General features: G+C 39.2%; 1 pseudogene; it reads left to right on the forward strand.

Annotated features, from left to right (window-relative positions):
• The first annotated feature begins 2,594 nt into the window (after positions 1–2,594).
• Positions 2,595–15,171, forward strand: LOC130963116 (beta-galactosidase 8-like; annotated as a pseudogene).
• Positions 15,172–17,063: the final 1,892 nt, after the last annotated feature.

A 17,063-nucleotide genomic window follows, 5' to 3' on the forward strand; every position in this document is an offset into this window, starting at 1 on the left:
ATAAATTCAGGTTGTTTTTTGTTTTCTAACATTATCGAATCTTCTAAGCCGTTGGTGATAAGTTAAGTGCAATTTTCACTTTTTTATTTGATTTTTATTTTATCTTTTTTTTTTCGAAAAAAATATCTATTTATTGTAGTAGTTGAGCCAAGTTATCAACAATTATTAAAGAGAAAAGCGTTTAACGAATTTACTATATTCGAATAGTATTCCTAGTTAATTCATTTAAAAAAAAAAAAAAAAAACTAATAACGACATTAACATGTGCTGTATATGCCTCGGCATGCAAAATGACGATAATAACTATATATAAAATGTCAGACGTTTCCTTAATGAAATGGGTGAGCTATCACAAGAGAACCTTGAGTCCTTGACTACTTAATATCAAGTATTTAGTTCAATCAAACCAAAAAATACATTGCCATATACAATTAAACCTACACCACACAATTGATCGAATTATTATAATTTTATTTCATGTTTTCATAAAAAACACCAGTCTACACCAGTCTATATATATATATATATATATATATATAAAAGAACGAACAAAAGTATACATAAGTTTTTATATGATAAATAGATGTATATTTTAATTTTTGGTGATTGCTACGGTACGATAATAAATTAATACGTACCGATACGTTTAAGATATGGACAAATAACAATAAGCCATGTAGAATTTATTTTTCACGTCAGCATTTAATTTTTTTTTAAATATATAGTATATCACCACTTTTACTAAAACACTCTTTTAATTAAATAAAAATAAAAAATATTTATTTATTTAATTTTATAAAAAAACTTAAACATCTTTTCTTTATTTGATGAGACAAAAATATCCTTTTAAATTAATCAAATTTTAAAATTAAAAATTAAACAAAACAAAAATATATCTAAAAAAAATTGTTTTTGAAATCTAGGTTTCAGAAATCCTTTTCATCTTATCAAGTTCTTCTAATAAAAAATTGTTTCTGGGTTTCAAAAATCTTCTTCATCTTCTCAAGTTCTTCCCTCCCCTTCGTATCTCTCTCTATCCCCCCCGAGCTCGGTCTCTCTCATCTCTCTCACCGTGGCATCGCCGTTGCTCTCTGTCTCGTCATCGTCTTGCACATAGTCGCGCACGCCTTCGTTGCGCTCTTCGTCGCCGGCGGCAGAAGCAGCAGGTTCAGGGGCTCGTCGTCTTCTTGCTTCGAGTGTCACCGTCAGCCTCCTTCGCGCAATCAGAAGCTGCTTCATAATTTGGTGAGTTCTAACAAAGGTAGGATTTTATTGTTCCAAGTTAGTTGAAACTTGAAACCATGACGCTGATGTTTTTTTCCCTTTTCATCGCCACAAAGAATCCTTATATTCTGGGTCACCCACTTCGCTAGATCACACTATCATTTGATGATTCCATCAATATCATTGTTTATTTAGTTGTTAATCAACCACTTTGTTAATGTAAAATAAATTGAAATTCTAGGTTTGGGTAAAGTGGGGACAGAGACGCCAGTTCATTCCCCAGAACAAGCTAGGTAACTTAATTGATAATTTTTTATAATAGATCAGTTGTTCATTCCTTCTTTGAATTGTCTAGTTATATTTAGGTCTTCCTAGTTTGTTATTAGTGCAACAATTGTCAGTGATTTGACTTTTAGGTTGGATACTACCTGATTTTGTTACAAAGTAGAAATTTGCTTCGATTCACACTTTCACTGTATCAACTGGTCTATTCACTCACATACAGCTCATAACAAGCATGCCAGTAGCATTTGTCATAGTATACGTAATCTGTAGCTAATTAAAAGGCAGATTTTGATTATTTGGGAAGTCTTTTCTTGAACAAATTTTACAAAAATATATTCCTGTTGTTAATTTTGTCAATTCTTGCTTGTTTAATTGAAGCCATAGTGTTTGCTTTAATTCTGAGGTTAGAGAATAAATTACTACTATGATATGGAGAAGTTAAAACAATGATATTTTCAAAACAAGAGATAAATGTGCTGCAGTAACAAGAGATAAATGTGCTGCAGTAACAAGCGGGCACTCAATGTGGACATCCCCATCACTCTTGTGGCTGGGAAGAACACAATTAATCTTCTTAGTTTGACTGTCGGACTTCAAGTTCATTTTATGTGATAATATAACATTTACAGCTGGCAAATTATGATTTAGTCTATAGCATGCAATTAAGTGTTATGATTTTAGGCTTCACCATAAATCATGAGGCTTGATCAGCTAATTTGAACCTTTTACACATCAGAACTACGGATCTTTTTTTGACATATGGGGAGCCGGAATCACTGGTCCAGTTATATTGAAAGGTTTGAAGAATGGCAACACTTTTGATCTCTCTTCTCAGAAGTGGACTTATTAGGTTGGCCTCAAAGGTGAAGATTTAGGTCTATCTAGTGGAAGTTTCGGACAGTGGAACTCGTAATCTACCTTGCCTAAGAACCAACCATTCATTTGGTACAAGGTAACATTTTGTTTCTTCACACTGCTTAGTTTTCTACCTCTATACTTGCTACTAACTAATATAGCACATGTTGGATTAGACGAATTTTGCTGCTCCATCTGGAAGTAATCCGGTCGCAATTGACTTCACCAGAATGGGAAAATGCGAGGCTTGGGTTAATGGACAGAGCATTGGCCGCTACTGGCCTACTAATGCTGCTTCGAATGGCGTTTTCTCTGACTCATGCAATTATAGAGGGCCTTATACTTCAACTAAATGTCAGACAAATTGTGGAAAACCATCACAGACATTGTAAATGTTGGATATAGTTAATGAGAAGAGTTGAAAGTAATCCTAACTTTCTGGTAAACACTACCCTTGCTGCAGATAGCATGTGCCGCGCTCGTGGCTAAAACCAGATGGCAACATTCTTGTATTGTTTGAGAAAAGTGGCGGCGATCGGATAAAGATTTCTTTTAGTACTAAACACGTAGCTAGCTTGTGTTCACACATATCAGATTCTCACTTGCCACCGGTAGAAATGTGGAACTTGGACACGAAATCAGGTAAGAAAGTAGAGCATGTGCTGTCACTCAAGTGTCCTCATCAAGATCAAGTCATCTCTTCCATCAAATTCGCTAGCTATGGAACGCCTTTAGGAACTTGTGGCGACTACTACTGTAATACCCGGTCTAACCGAAATTAATTAAATGATGAGTTAAGTAGGAGCGAATATGCTTGGAAGATTTGGCCATTGGAATTTGATGATTTAAATATGATATTTGGATTCAGTGAGTTTTTCCGAGTCGGAAGACATAGTTTTCTGCGTAAAAGTGCGCAGTGGAATTTTGACCGGCAGTACTGGCTGAGACCTGTCTGGTACTGCAGCTGAGAAAATTGATTAAGAGTAAATAAGATTAAGAAATGAGGAATTATAATTAGGGGAGGTAGAAATATTTGAAGTGCGATTTAGAGCGCTAATGTTAAAGGTTTTGGTCCAAAATTAGGCCAACGGACAAAAATAAGTGAATTGGGCCTAAGTGGGCCCAAGACCCAACATATATAAACATTAGTTATGAGCATTTCAGCTCATTTTTACCCTAAAAGAGAGGTAGGGGCGCTGATTTGAGAAGAGAGAAGAGAAGAGAGAAAACCTAACTCTCTTTGATCTTCAAACCACCATAACTTGAGCTACGGAGCTCCGATTGACGAGCCGTTTGCGGCCACGCATCGCTCTTCTCATCCTCTACATTTCTATCTAAGTTTTGTGGTGAGTATTCCATTCATCTCTGCCCAGTTTTCGAATTTCACCACTGTTACACGTTTTTGGGAAGTTAGTGTTGAAATCTTGTGATTTTGGGTGTTTAGGGATACTCCAACATGGATTCTAAGTGGGTTCTATCCCTACTTCATATGGGCTGAGGTAAGAAGTGCTCAAACCCTTGTGATTTGTGATTTTTATGAGCCCTAGGTTGATGTATGTATGTGATATTGGTTATGTTAGTGTATTTGATGATCTTGGTGCACAATTGGGAGATTGGTGTTGCTTGAGGAGCTTTGGTGAGGCTTGGAGCTAAGGGTTGGTGGAGACTTCCATAGGAGAGGCTCAATTGATTTGTCTACAAGAGGTACGGTTTAAGTTTCATTTAAGTACCGTGTGGTGTGATGAGAATTCCTAGGCTAGATGCCCCTAGGATTAAGTTTGGATTGTGTAAATGGTTGGTGCTAATATGCATAGTTGGTATGTAATGTGAATTAATGATTGGGTTGAGAATTGTGTGGCCTTGTATGCTTGGTGTATTGAAAATTTGATGTTTTGGGTAATGAGTATTGATTTGTGATTTATGCATTTAAATTGTGAAATTGGGCCGGAGGCCGTATATTTTGGGCCGGAGGCCGGAAAGAGGTAAGGAAGGTAAGTTGATGTGTGCATTGTATGATGACACAAGTGATTGGATGAATTTCATATAATGAATATATGCATGATTGGGTTGGTTATTGAATAATGAGGTTTGAGGAGTTGAAGTGTGGAAATTGGTAAATTTTGGGTGAAATAGTGTAGATGAGGTATGTTTGATTTTGGTTGAGATATATTATGTGGTCATATATGTGAGTATGATTATTGATGCCTTGATGGTATGATAATGCATGAGAGGTATGTATGTTGTGACATATGCTTGTGGAATGATTAAGGTTGATTTGGGGGTGAAACCACGTGATAGTGAGTATGATACTGGTTATGTATAATGATGGTTGATTGGAAATAGTATTGTTGGAAATTGGGATGAGGAAGGATGTATGACATGTTGATATGTTTGTAATTTAGCCATTTGCTTGAAATGGGTAAAGATGATATGATGGTTTTGTGATTCGTGGTAGAGTGTTAATGTTTGAGTTGAGGAGGCTTGATGTTGATTTTGGTATATTTTGATTGGTTTCAAAAAAGGGTTGAAATTGGCATGTTTTGGGTTGATTTTGAAAAGAGTTGAAAGTGGCTTGTTTTGAAAATGGCACTTTGTGGTTTTATATGAAAACATGGTTTTGGGCATACTTTGACGGGATATAACTTGGACTACGGATCTTTGTTTTGTGCCAAATCTATTTAGAAATGAAATTGGATCCGGGATGTCCATGCCGTTCGAAGAACGGGTGAAAAACGATTTAAAATGAGGAAGTTATGTCCGTCGGAAGATTGGGGGTTGAATCTGTGAATTCTGCAGTTTTTAACTTAGAAAATTTTTAGCAGAATAACCCCTTGCGCGTGGGCGCACTTGGCGCGTACGCGCCGATCTTCCAGAAAACGCCATCCACGCGTGAGCGTGATGTGCGCGGGCGCGCCGATAGTGCTGCACCCAATGCCCAGCCATTTTCCAGAGAGTTGTGCCAGAACTGTGCCAGCTTTGTGCCTGGGGCACGAGAGTATCCACGCGTATGCGTGGTTGACGCGTGCGCGTCGATTTGGCAACTTTTTAATCCACGCATTAGCGTGCATGACGCTTGCGCGTCGATGAGTTTTTAAGGACATCCACGCGTGCGCGTGGAGTACGCGTACGCGTGGCATTGTTTTCATGCCAAAGTTGATATTTGAGTTTTAAAAGCCAAATCTCATACTTCTAAGCCTCCGATCTCACCACTTATATCCTAAATCATTATAATATGCCTAGCTATTAGAAAAGGGCTAGTGAATGAGGTAACTTGCGAGTGAAGCAAGGGGAAAATGAATAATCAATGGGGATCATTGATGATTATGTGAGATGTGGAGGATGGTGGTGGAAGTGTTTGTTATGCCATTGGCCGAAGGGCCGTAATTGTTTATGAATTGGCTGGTTCTGGATTGAACCGTGAGCCGGAATAGCTGTGTATGCTATGAATATTGGCTGGTTATGGATTTAACCGTGAGCCGGATGGCTGATATGGATGTTGATCCATGGATGAGAATTCATGCATGTTTATGCTGAATTATTGATAATTGTGATTTGCACTTCCACTATCTGAGGTGCGAGTTTCCCTGGGTAGTAGCAGTGGCTAGTCCACTTGCTCTGGGTTTGAGACAAAAAATGATGTTTATGATAAATGAGTTAATTATGGAGTTTTGAATGAATGTAACTCTGATACCTGGGTAGTAGTAAGGGTTGGGGTTCGTCCCACTTGCTCCAGGTTAATGTTTGAGATTTGATAACAATGAGGATTGATAATTTGAATTGAGATTGAATGAATATATGCTTAAGGTACCTGGGCAGTAGCAAGGGTTGTGGTTCGTCCCGCTTGCTCCGGGTCAATGCTTAAGATACCTGGGCAGTAGCAAGGGTTGTGGTTCGTCCCGCTTGCTCCGGGTTAATGCTTGAGATACCTGGGCAGTAGCAAGGGTTGTGGTTTGTCCCACTTGCTCCAGGTCAGAGATTGTGACGCCTGGGTAGTAGCCGCAGTAGTGGTTGTTCCACTGGCTCCAGGTTGAGCTGTTAAACACCCGCCTGGGTAGTAGCCGCAGTAGTGGTTGTTCCACTGGCTCTGGGCTGAGCGGGTAGTAGCAAGGAGGTTGTAGCTCAAACCTACTTGCTCCGCAAGGGGTGTTTCTGTCCATGGTTAGCTACCAGGACGTGTCGGGTTGGCTATATAACCGACAGATGATATCATCAGCCATAGGGCAGGCATACATCATTTGCATATGTTTGAATTGTTTGGGTTTGCCTATTTGTTTTGGATTTCTACATTATATATGCTATGTTACCTGATTATGTGCTACTTGTTCTACTTGTACCTTATTTGTGTATTACTTGTCTGTATTGCTTGTGTTTGTACAACTGAGAGATCCACATGTTGGTGTCGGTGTATGTTGGGGGCTGTTCTTGATGAGATGAATTGATAATGCGATTGCATGACGATGATGATTTTTGAATGAGATCATTTGAGCCCCCTGGGTAGACGCAGTGATGTGATTTCACTAGCTCCAGGCGAGGGTATGATGTATTGATATAGAGTTGCTGAGGCAGAACAACTGGTGATGGCTTTGCTTATGATTCTGAGTCTGATTCGTGGAATAATCAGAAAGTTGGGAACGTGTGTAACATGAACTAGATTTAGTATCCCCTTACGACAGATGCCTATTTATGGATTAGTGAGAATCTAGGCTGGATACTTGGTGAAAAGGAGTTTAGGATGCTTAGTGAGTTTTTATTGCAGTGCATTGTATTTATTTGGCACTTTTACCGTACTGGGAACCCATGGGCCCGGGGTTCTCATTCCGTATATATCTCTTGTTTTTCAGATACAGGTCCAGGTGCTCAGAAGTGAGCTGTGGTTCGTCTGAGAGCCGGCGAAGATCTTTATTTTCTCTACAATGTGTTTTGCTTAGAATCTCTCCACCTTTGTTTTGAAAGGATTATATTATGTATTGAACTCTTTTGGAACTTGCCTATAGAGGCTCTTATATTTCCTTTGGGAGAGATTAGGATATCCTGTTGTCAGCTACTTTTATACTGTACCCTAGCCGGCCTAAACTTCGCGGGTCGCGACTAGTGGCTATTACTTATGTTATATATATATCTATCCGTTATCTATCTCTTAATCTCCTTTATGCCTTGTCCGTTTATCGCTTTCGGCTTCACAGTTTAACCTTTTGTTGTCGAAACGTGAGTGATACGTCTTCGCGATTTTATTTCTACTCTTTTCAGGCTTCTCGATTAATACTCCTTTCAAAATTAACTATGTCTATATATTAAAAATCCACCTGAGAGTCGTACCACCGTAATATCATTGACTTATGACTCGAGCATAAGGATTTGAATATTAGGGTGTTACATTATGGTATCAGAGCAGTTCGTCCTCGTGAGCCTGAGGGATGGAACTGCTTATGCTTCAATGCATACTCTGAGTATGTGCCTGTGCTAGTTAGGGTATCTAACCGATACATCTAGCATGAAGTCCATGAGTGTACCTTTGGTACTTTGAAGCACTATACTTCCGATATTGAGACTGATCAACTTGATATCGATTGTTTGGTGTGTATAGGAACCAGATGGCGCCTCGTGGACCCAGTCAGGGACGTGAGAGAGATCGTACTAGTACGCAGGAACCGGAAGTCAACCCGAATAACCCGGTAAACCTTATGGTGGCGTTGGAGAATATGGCTGCTGCTATGCAAGCCACTGCGGAGGCTCTTGGGCAACAGATAAACAATAATGGCAATGGCGGAAGGGAAGCTCAGGGCCCGATGACACTGGCAACTTTCTTAAAGGTTAATCCACCTAAGTTCAAAGGGACCACCAATCCGACTGAGGCTGATACTTGGTTTCAGGCCATGGAGCGAGCGCTGCAAGCGCAGTTGGTGCCTGAAGAGCAGCGTGTTGAATTTGCTACCTATCTGCTCATGGGGGAAGCATCGCATTGGTGGCAAGGGGCTCGACGTCTCCTGCAACAGGGGAATGATCCTATCACTTGAGATGCCTTCCAAGTGGAATTCTATAAGAAGTACTTTCCGAATTCCGCTAGAACAACCAAGGAATTGGAGTTACTACAATTGAAGCAAGGTGCTATGTCCGTATCTGAGTATACAGACAAATTTGAGGAGCTATTCAGGTTTTCCCGCATGTGTCAGGGAGCTCCGGGAGACTTCGAGGAATGGAAGTGTATTAAGTATGAGGGAGGACTTCGAAGTGAAATCCTGAGCTCCGTTGGACCGATGGAGATTAGGGTCTTCTCTGAACTTGTGAACAAGAGCCGTATTGCTGAAGAATGTGTGAGGAAGGCTGTTGAGGCAAAGAATGACCGTCGGGAGTCCCACCGCAGGGAGCACAATCAAGAATACCCAGCAAGGGGTCAAGAGTTTAAGAGAAGAGGATACCCACAACGTTTTTCTCAAAGGCGAAATGGCTTTGCGACGAGTGAGGAGTCCCAAAGAAACGGTAAGGGAAAACGGGTAGCGGCTACTTCTGATGTTTTGAGCTGTCGGAGGTGTGGAAGTCATCACCCAAATAGGCCGTGCCGATTGGGGTTAGGTGTATGTTACAAGTGCGGGTTACCAGGGCATGTATCAAGAAATTGCCAACAAGGAGGGAGTCAGGATACGGGCCGATTGCGACAGTAAGATTGAGGTAATTATTATCATCAAGCTTAAAGGACAGTGCATGATTTTATAATACCGCCTGTACAGTAGAATTGGGACTGTCGAACTTAATATTAGACTGAGAAGTAAACCGGATGGTCCGAGTAAGGATTTACCTTAATACAAATGGATAAATGCCTATGATGTAAATGATTTTCTGTTGAGAATGATGTGTTGTGTTTGTTATGTAGTTGGATGAATTCTAGATTTTTGGTAAAACGGATTGACCCGTGACTTTTAGTTCCTTTGATTTAAATAGATAAGGGATGGTCCTAAATGATGGATTTGAAAACGTCGATTTGAATTGTCGGTCAAGTTAAGTTGTGGCTTAGTACTTGAGGAAATAAGTGATGGAGCTAATACTTGACGAGAAATCAAAGTGGCATAGCGGAAGCTTGCTAAAAGCGTTAGCATAGTATGGTAATAATAAGGAAAAGTGGGATATGATTAAAAATGCTTTATGCTTTGAGTACTTAAAAGTTTAGTGAGCTTATACAGATAATGATTCTAGATAATTGGAATTAATTGCGGCTGTGAGCCTTGATGGTTCTGAAACGGACGAGAAAATTATCATTGATGCGTAATCAGATTTAGATGATGATTGAGTGCAAGTTGTTGTGTTCGAGAGATGAGTGCTATGATGTTTGGTCATGGTGACCTTGGATTTAGATCAAGATTTGTAATGATCGGTTTCAGAGGAATCGTTTGGAAACCTTTAAATTGCAATGCTGATGTGGTACTGAGCTTGGTTTGAGGGAACCCGTGACGGGTGGTAAACTCCAATTTTTGGAGAGGCGCTGTTGAAAATTTTCCCAAGAATTTGAAAGAGTATTTGGTTATATTTTTGAAGATGATTTTTGATCTGAGTAACTTCAACAAAAGAGATGTGTCTCGAAAGCTTTTATAGATTAGTAAAGCAAAGCGGATTCATAAGAGTTTGTCAGCTTGTTAGTCCAAACTCATTGAATTCTAAAAACGAAGAAAGCTTTGATTGATTATAGTGATGTGTGATGATGGCTATGATTAACGATGATGACAATATTATTGATGACATGGTTTCAGATTTAATAAGGTGTGAGTTGATAAGACGGTAAAAGTAAGGAACGAGGCTGTTGGTCGGCGTTGAACAAATGACCGAGACCCTTGGAGATAGAGAAATCAGAGCGCGGCAACGGAAGCGCGTAGAGTAAAGGGATCTTGGAACTGTTATGTGTTTGATATAAAGGCATACTATGCTCGCGTACTCGTAGGGATGGATGGAATTTTCGAGGGCGAAAATTTCTGTTAGGGGGGTAGAATGTAATACCCGGTCTAACCGAAATTAATTAAATGATGAGTTAAGTAGGAGCGAATATGCTTGGAAGATTTGGCCATTGGAATTTGATGATTTAAATATGATATTTGGATTCAGTGAGTTTTTCCGAGTCGGAAGACATAGTTTTCTGCGTAAAAGCGCGCAGTGGAATTTTGACCGGCAGTACTGGCTGAGACCTGTCTGGTACTGCAGCTGAGAAAATTGATTAAGAGTAAATAAGATTAAGAAATGAGGAATTATAATTAGGGGAGGTAGAAATATTTGAAGTGCGATTTAGAGCGCTAATGTTAAAGGTTTTGGTCCAAAATTAGGCCAACGGACAAAAATAAGTGAATTGGGCCTAAGTGGGCCCAAGACCCAACATATATAAACATTAGTTATGAGCATTTCAGCTCATTTTTACCCTAAAAGAGAGGTAGGGGCGCTGATTTGAGAAGAGAGAAGAGAAGAGAGAAAACCTAACTCTCTTTGATCTTCAAACCACCATAACTTGAGCTACGGAGCTCCGATTGACGAGCCGTTTGCGGCCACGCGTCGCTCTTCTCATCCTCTACATTTCTATCTAAGTTTTGTGGTGAGTATTCCATTCATCTCTGCCCAGTTTTCGAATTTCACCACTGTTACACGTTTTTGGGAAGTTAGTGTTGAAATCTTGTGATTTTGGGTGTTTAGGGATACTCCAACATGGATTCTAAGTGGGTTCTATCCCTACTTCATATGGGCTGAGGTAAGAAGTGCTCAAACCCTTGTGATTTGTGATTTTTATGAGCCCTAGGTTGATGTATGTATGTGATATTGGTTATGTTAGTGTATTTGATGATCTTGGTGCACAATTGGGAGATTGGTGTTGCTTGAGGAGCTTTGGTGAGGCTTGGAGCTAAGGGTTGGTGGAGACTTCCATAGGAGAGGCTCAATTGATTTGTCTACAAGAGGTACGGTTTAAGTTTCATTTAAGTACCGTGTGGTGTGATGAGAATTCCTAGGCTAGATGCCCCTAGGATTAAGTTTGGATTATGTAAATGGTTGGTGCTAATATGCATAGTTGGTATGTAATGTGAATTAATGATTGGGTTGAGAATTGTGTGGCCTTGTATGCTTGGTGTATTGAAAATTTGATGTTTTGGGTAATGAGTATTGATTTGTGATTTATGCATTTAAATTGTGAAATTGGGCCGGAGGCCGTATATTTTGGGCCGGAGGCCGGAAAGAGGTAAGGAAGGTAAGTTGATGTGTGCATTGTATGATGACACAAGTGATTGGATGAATTTCATATAATGAATATATGCATGATTGGGTTGGTTATTGAATAATGAGGTTTGAGGAGTTGAAGTGTGGAAATTGGTAAATTTTGGGTGAAATAGTGTAGATGAGGTATGTTTGATTTTGGTTGAGATATATTATGTGGTCATATATGTGAGTATGATTATTGATGCCTTGATGGTATGATAATGCATGAGAGGTATGTATGTTGTGACATATGCTTGTGGAATGATTAAGGTTGATTTGGGGGTGAAACCACGTGATAGTGAGTATGATACTGGTTATGTATAATGATGGTTGATTGGAAATAGTATTGTTGGAAATTGGGATGAGGAAGGATGTATGACATGTTGATATGTTTGTAATTTAGCCATTTGCTTGAAATGGGTAAAGATGATATGATGGTTTTGTGATTCGTGGTAGAGTGTTAATGTTTGAGTTGAGGAGGCTTGATGTTGATTTTGGTATATTTTGATTGGTTTCAAAAAAGGGTTGAAATTGGCATGTTTTGGGTTGATTTTGAAAAGAGTTGAAAGTGGCTTGTTTTGAAAATGGCACTTTGTGGTTTTATATGAAAACATGGTTTTGGGCATACTTTGACGGGATATAACTTGGACTACGGATCTTTGTTTTGTGCCAAATCTGTTTAGAAATGAAATTGGATCCGGGATGTCCATGCCGTTCGAAGAACGGGTGAAAAACGATTTAAAATGAGGAAGTTATGTCCGTCGGAAGATTGGGGGTTGAATCTGTGAATTCTGCAGTTTTTAACTTAGAAAATTTTTAGCAGAATAACCCCTTGCGCGTGGGCGCACTTGGCGCGTACGCGCCGATCTTCCAGAAAACGCCATCCACGCGTGAGCGTGATGTGCGCGGGCGCGCCGATAGTGCTGCACCCAATGCCCAGCCATTTTCCAGAGAGTTGTGCCAGAACTGTGCCAGCTTTGTGCCTGGGGCACGAGAGTATCCACGCGTATGCGTGGTTGACGCGTGCACGTCGATTTGGCAACTTTTTAATCCACGCGTTAGCGTGCATGACGCTTGCGCGTCGATGAGTTTTTAAGGACATCCACGCGTGCGCGTGGAGTACGCGTACGCGTGGCATTGTTTTCATGCCAAAGTTGATATTTGAGTTTTAAAAGCCAAATCTCATACTTCTAAGCCTCCGATCTCACCACTTATATCCTAAATCATTATGATATGCCTAGCTATTAGAAAAGGGCTAGTGAATGAGGTAACTTGCGAGTGAAGCAAGGGGAAAATGAATAATCAATGGGGATCATTGATGATTATGTGAGATGTGGAGGATGGTGGTGGAAGTGTTTGTTATGCCATTGGCCGAAGGGCCATAATTGTTTATGAATTGGCTGGTTCTGGATTGAACCGTGAGCCGGAATAGCTGTGTATGCTATGAATATTGGCTGGTTATGGATTTAACCGTGAGCCGGATGGCTGATATGGATGTTGATCCATGGATGAGAATTCATGCATGTTTATGCTGAATTATTGATAATTGTGATTTGCACTTCCACTATCTGAGGTGCGAGTTTCCCTGGGTAGTAGCAGTGGCTAGTCCACTTGCTCCGGGTTTGAGACAAAAAATGATGTTTATGATAAATGAGTTAATTATGGAGTTTTGAATGAATGTAACTCTGATACCTGGGTAGTAGTAAGGGTTGGGGTTCGTCCCACTTGCTCCAGGTTAATGTTTGAGATTTTATAACAATGAGGATTGATAATTTGAATTGAGATTGAATGAATATATGCTTAAGGTACCTGGGCAGTAGCAAGGGTTGTGGTTCGTCCCGCTTGCTCCGGGTCAATGCTTAAGATACCTGGGCAGTAGCAAGGGTTGTGGTTCGTCCCGCTTGCTCCGGGTTAATGCTTGAGATACCTGGGCAGTAGCAAGGGTTGTGGTTTGTCCCACTTGCTCCAGGTCAGAGATTGTGACGCCTGGGTAGTAGCCGCAGTAGTGGTTGTTCCACTGGCTCCAGGTTGAGCTGTTAAACACCCGCCTGGGTAGTAGCCGCAGTAGTGGTTGTTCCACTGGCTCTGGGCTGAGCGGGTAGTAGCAAGGAGGTTGTAGCTCAAACCTACTTGCTCCGCAAGGGGTGTTTCTGTCCATGGTTAGCTACCAGGACGTGTCGGGTTGGCTATATAACCGACAGATGATATCATCAGCCATAGGGCAGGCATACATCATTTGCATATGTTTGAATTGTTTGGGTTTGCCTATTTGTTTTGGATTTCTACATTATATATGCTATGTTACCTGATTATGTGCTACTTGTTCTACTTGTACCTTATTTGTGTATTACTTGTCTGTATTGCTTGTGTTTGTACAACTGAGAGATCCACATGTTGGTGTCGGTGTATGTTGGGGGCTGTTCTTGATGAGATGAATTGATAATGCGATTGCATGACGATGATGATTTTGAATGAGATCATTTGAGCCCCCTGGGTAGACGCAGTGATGTGATTTCACTAGCTCCAGGCGAGGGTATGATGTATTGATATAGAGTTGCTGAGGCAGAACAACTGGTGATGGCTTTGCTTATGATTCTGAGTCTGATTCGTGGAATAATCAGAAAGTTGGGAACGTGTGTAACATGAACTAGATTTAGTATCCCCTTACGACAGATGCCTATTTATGGATTAGTGAGAATCTAGGCTGGATACTTGGTGAAAAGGAGTTTAGGATGCTTAGTGAGTTTTTATTGCAGTGCATTGTATTTATTTGGCACTTTTACCGTACTGGGAACCCATGGGCCCGGGGTTCTCATTCCGTATATATCTCTTGTTTTTCAGATACAGGTCCAGGTGCTCAGAAGTGAGCTGTGGTTCGTCTGAGAGCCGGCGAAGATCTTTATTTTCTCTACAATGTGTTTTGCTTAGAATCTCTCCACCTTTGTTTTGAAAGGATTATATTATGTATTGAACTCTTTTGGAACTTGCCTATAGAGGCTCTTATATTTCCTTTGGGAGAGATTAGGATATCCTGTTGTCAGCTACTTTTATACTGTACCCTAGCCGGCCTAAACTTCGCGGGTCGCGACTAGTGGCTATTACTTATGTTATATATATATCTATCCGTTATCTATCTCTTAATCTCCTTTATGCCTTGTCCGTTTATCGCTTTCGGCTTCACAGTTTAACCTTTTGTTGTCGAAACGTGAGTGATACGTCTTCGCGATTTTATTTCTACTCTTTTCAGGCTTCTCGATTAATACTCCTTTCAAAATTAACTATGTCTATATATTAAAAATCCACCTGAGAGTCGTACCACCGTAATATCATTGACTTATGACTCGAGCATAAGGATTTGAATATTAGGGTGTTACAACTACCACGGACGCTGCAGCAGCAGCAATAAGGCCATGTCAATTGTGCAGAAGGTGATACTTTATCTCTAAGTTACTGCTATGCTTTATTTATGTATTACCTTTTCAATTTTGTTTAAACTAACTCAAATGAGGTTTTAACTAACAGGCCTGCATTGGATCAAGTAGTTGTAGTGTTGGAGTATCAACTGTAAGGGAGTGGCAAAGAGTTTAGCAGTTGAAGCAATTTGTACCTAAAAAGACATTTTTACCATCTTAGATTGATGGAATATTGGTTAATGCATAATGCCTAATGGTGCTTCATGCTAAGAGCATTGCAATTTGCAAGATTGTATTATTGTAGTAAACCAGGAAATAATTGCCAAAAATAGAACACTAGTATAGTTCCACTTGCATGGAAAGAAAGTCTTTCAATGATGCAAGATACGTGATTATAAGTAACTCTTCCAAAGTCTCACTTCTTTGATTGAAAGTAATTGTATGAGGAAAAATTTTACTCAATTGGAAAATTTAAGAAGCATTTGAAGTTTCCTTGTTTGTATGCTACCATTTTTGTTGTATGAAATACAAATTTTTTTTCCTTCTCTGTGGCAAGAACAAGGTGTCCCCATTTTTCTCCTTCATCTTTTAATTTACTAAAGTTTTAGTTTATACATATTAGTGAACTTATTAATTTTTTTGATTTATTAATAAACATGTCAACAAAAAAAATATCTTAGGAATTTTGAAGGCCAATGCGTGCAAGATAATGACCATTGGAACTTGGAAGATTTGTTCTTGATACTATGAAAGTAAATTACACAGCAATTTGCACATATTACTACTCTCCTTATTGAGAGACGAGTCCTCTATAAGATTTTACAAAATACATGGGGAGAAAAACTGATACCAATTCACACATATATAAATGAGCAAAAAATTTTCTTCTATTTCCGTGTAACATACAACTACAAGAAAAATAATTGAGCAAGTTTACATTGTAGCTGTTGAAGTAGCAGTATGAGAGTTGTCTTGTGTGATAACATGAATAACTTGAGTGGAATTGAAATGGCTTATTAATACTGTATCATTATATATGCTGCTCCAAATGGTAACTGGATCCATGTAGATCCCCAAGTATGATATCAGTGGATCAGCTCTAGACTTGTCAATAACAAGCTTCAAATGCTGAGATTTTACTTTTGGAAATAGCAAAAGCTTCTGATATCCAATTGTGGTGCCATTTGTAACTCTCTTCCATACACCATCTTGTTGCAATGCCTCGAGGTGAAACTCACTCACTCTTTGTCCCATTTGAATATGCTCTTGTAGTTGCAGAACATTAAAGGATACTAGTTCTTGAAAATCTATGTACAATATCCACCTTGATTGATACACCTCTGGAGCCCAATAAGTGTATATGCCTTCTTTCAGAACATTGTAGGGACTAAACTGTGAATCACAAGTTCCTCAAGTAAACATCAGTGTAAATGATTATATACACATTAGAAAGTAGAGAGTAATTCCAACATTGTCACTGAATTTTATACCTAATATGTTTCCTCACACGAGAACTTTAGACTAGAGTCATGCAAAAGACATATTCTAATATTACCATTCCATATTGTTTATAGGAAGAATGCAAACTACAATCAAAATTGTCGCCATTTTGGTCAAAAAGAGTCTGATCAAGTCAATTGCCCAATTTAAGCATAAGTTCTCAAATAGTTTTATTTCTAACTAACAAAATAAGTCCCATTAAACATATAGCATTCTAGTTAAAAATGATGATAAGCAATTTCACCTTATCATTTTGGCAGCACCAAACCCAAGACTATTATGAAACAAATCTGTCAAGTATTTCTTCTGTACAAGCAGCTGAACCTCAGGATTGTTATATTTCTTCTAGTACCAACTTTCACGTATTAGAATATTACTAGATACATTTTTTTAAAGCTATATATCAGTTCATAAATATAAATGCCATTAAATAATAAAAAAATTAAAAATACAATAAATTATATACCTTTTTTAGACCTTCATCAACTTTTTCCATAAATTCTTTTTGATAATATTTCAACCAATTTTGGTATCACATTGCAGTATGAATTGCTGAATTTAATAGTT

This window comes from Arachis stenosperma, chromosome 2 (assembly GCF_014773155.1).
Source record: "Arachis stenosperma cultivar V10309 chromosome 2, arast.V10309.gnm1.PFL2, whole genome shotgun sequence".
NCBI lineage: Eukaryota > Viridiplantae > Streptophyta > Magnoliopsida > Fabales > Fabaceae > Arachis > Arachis stenosperma.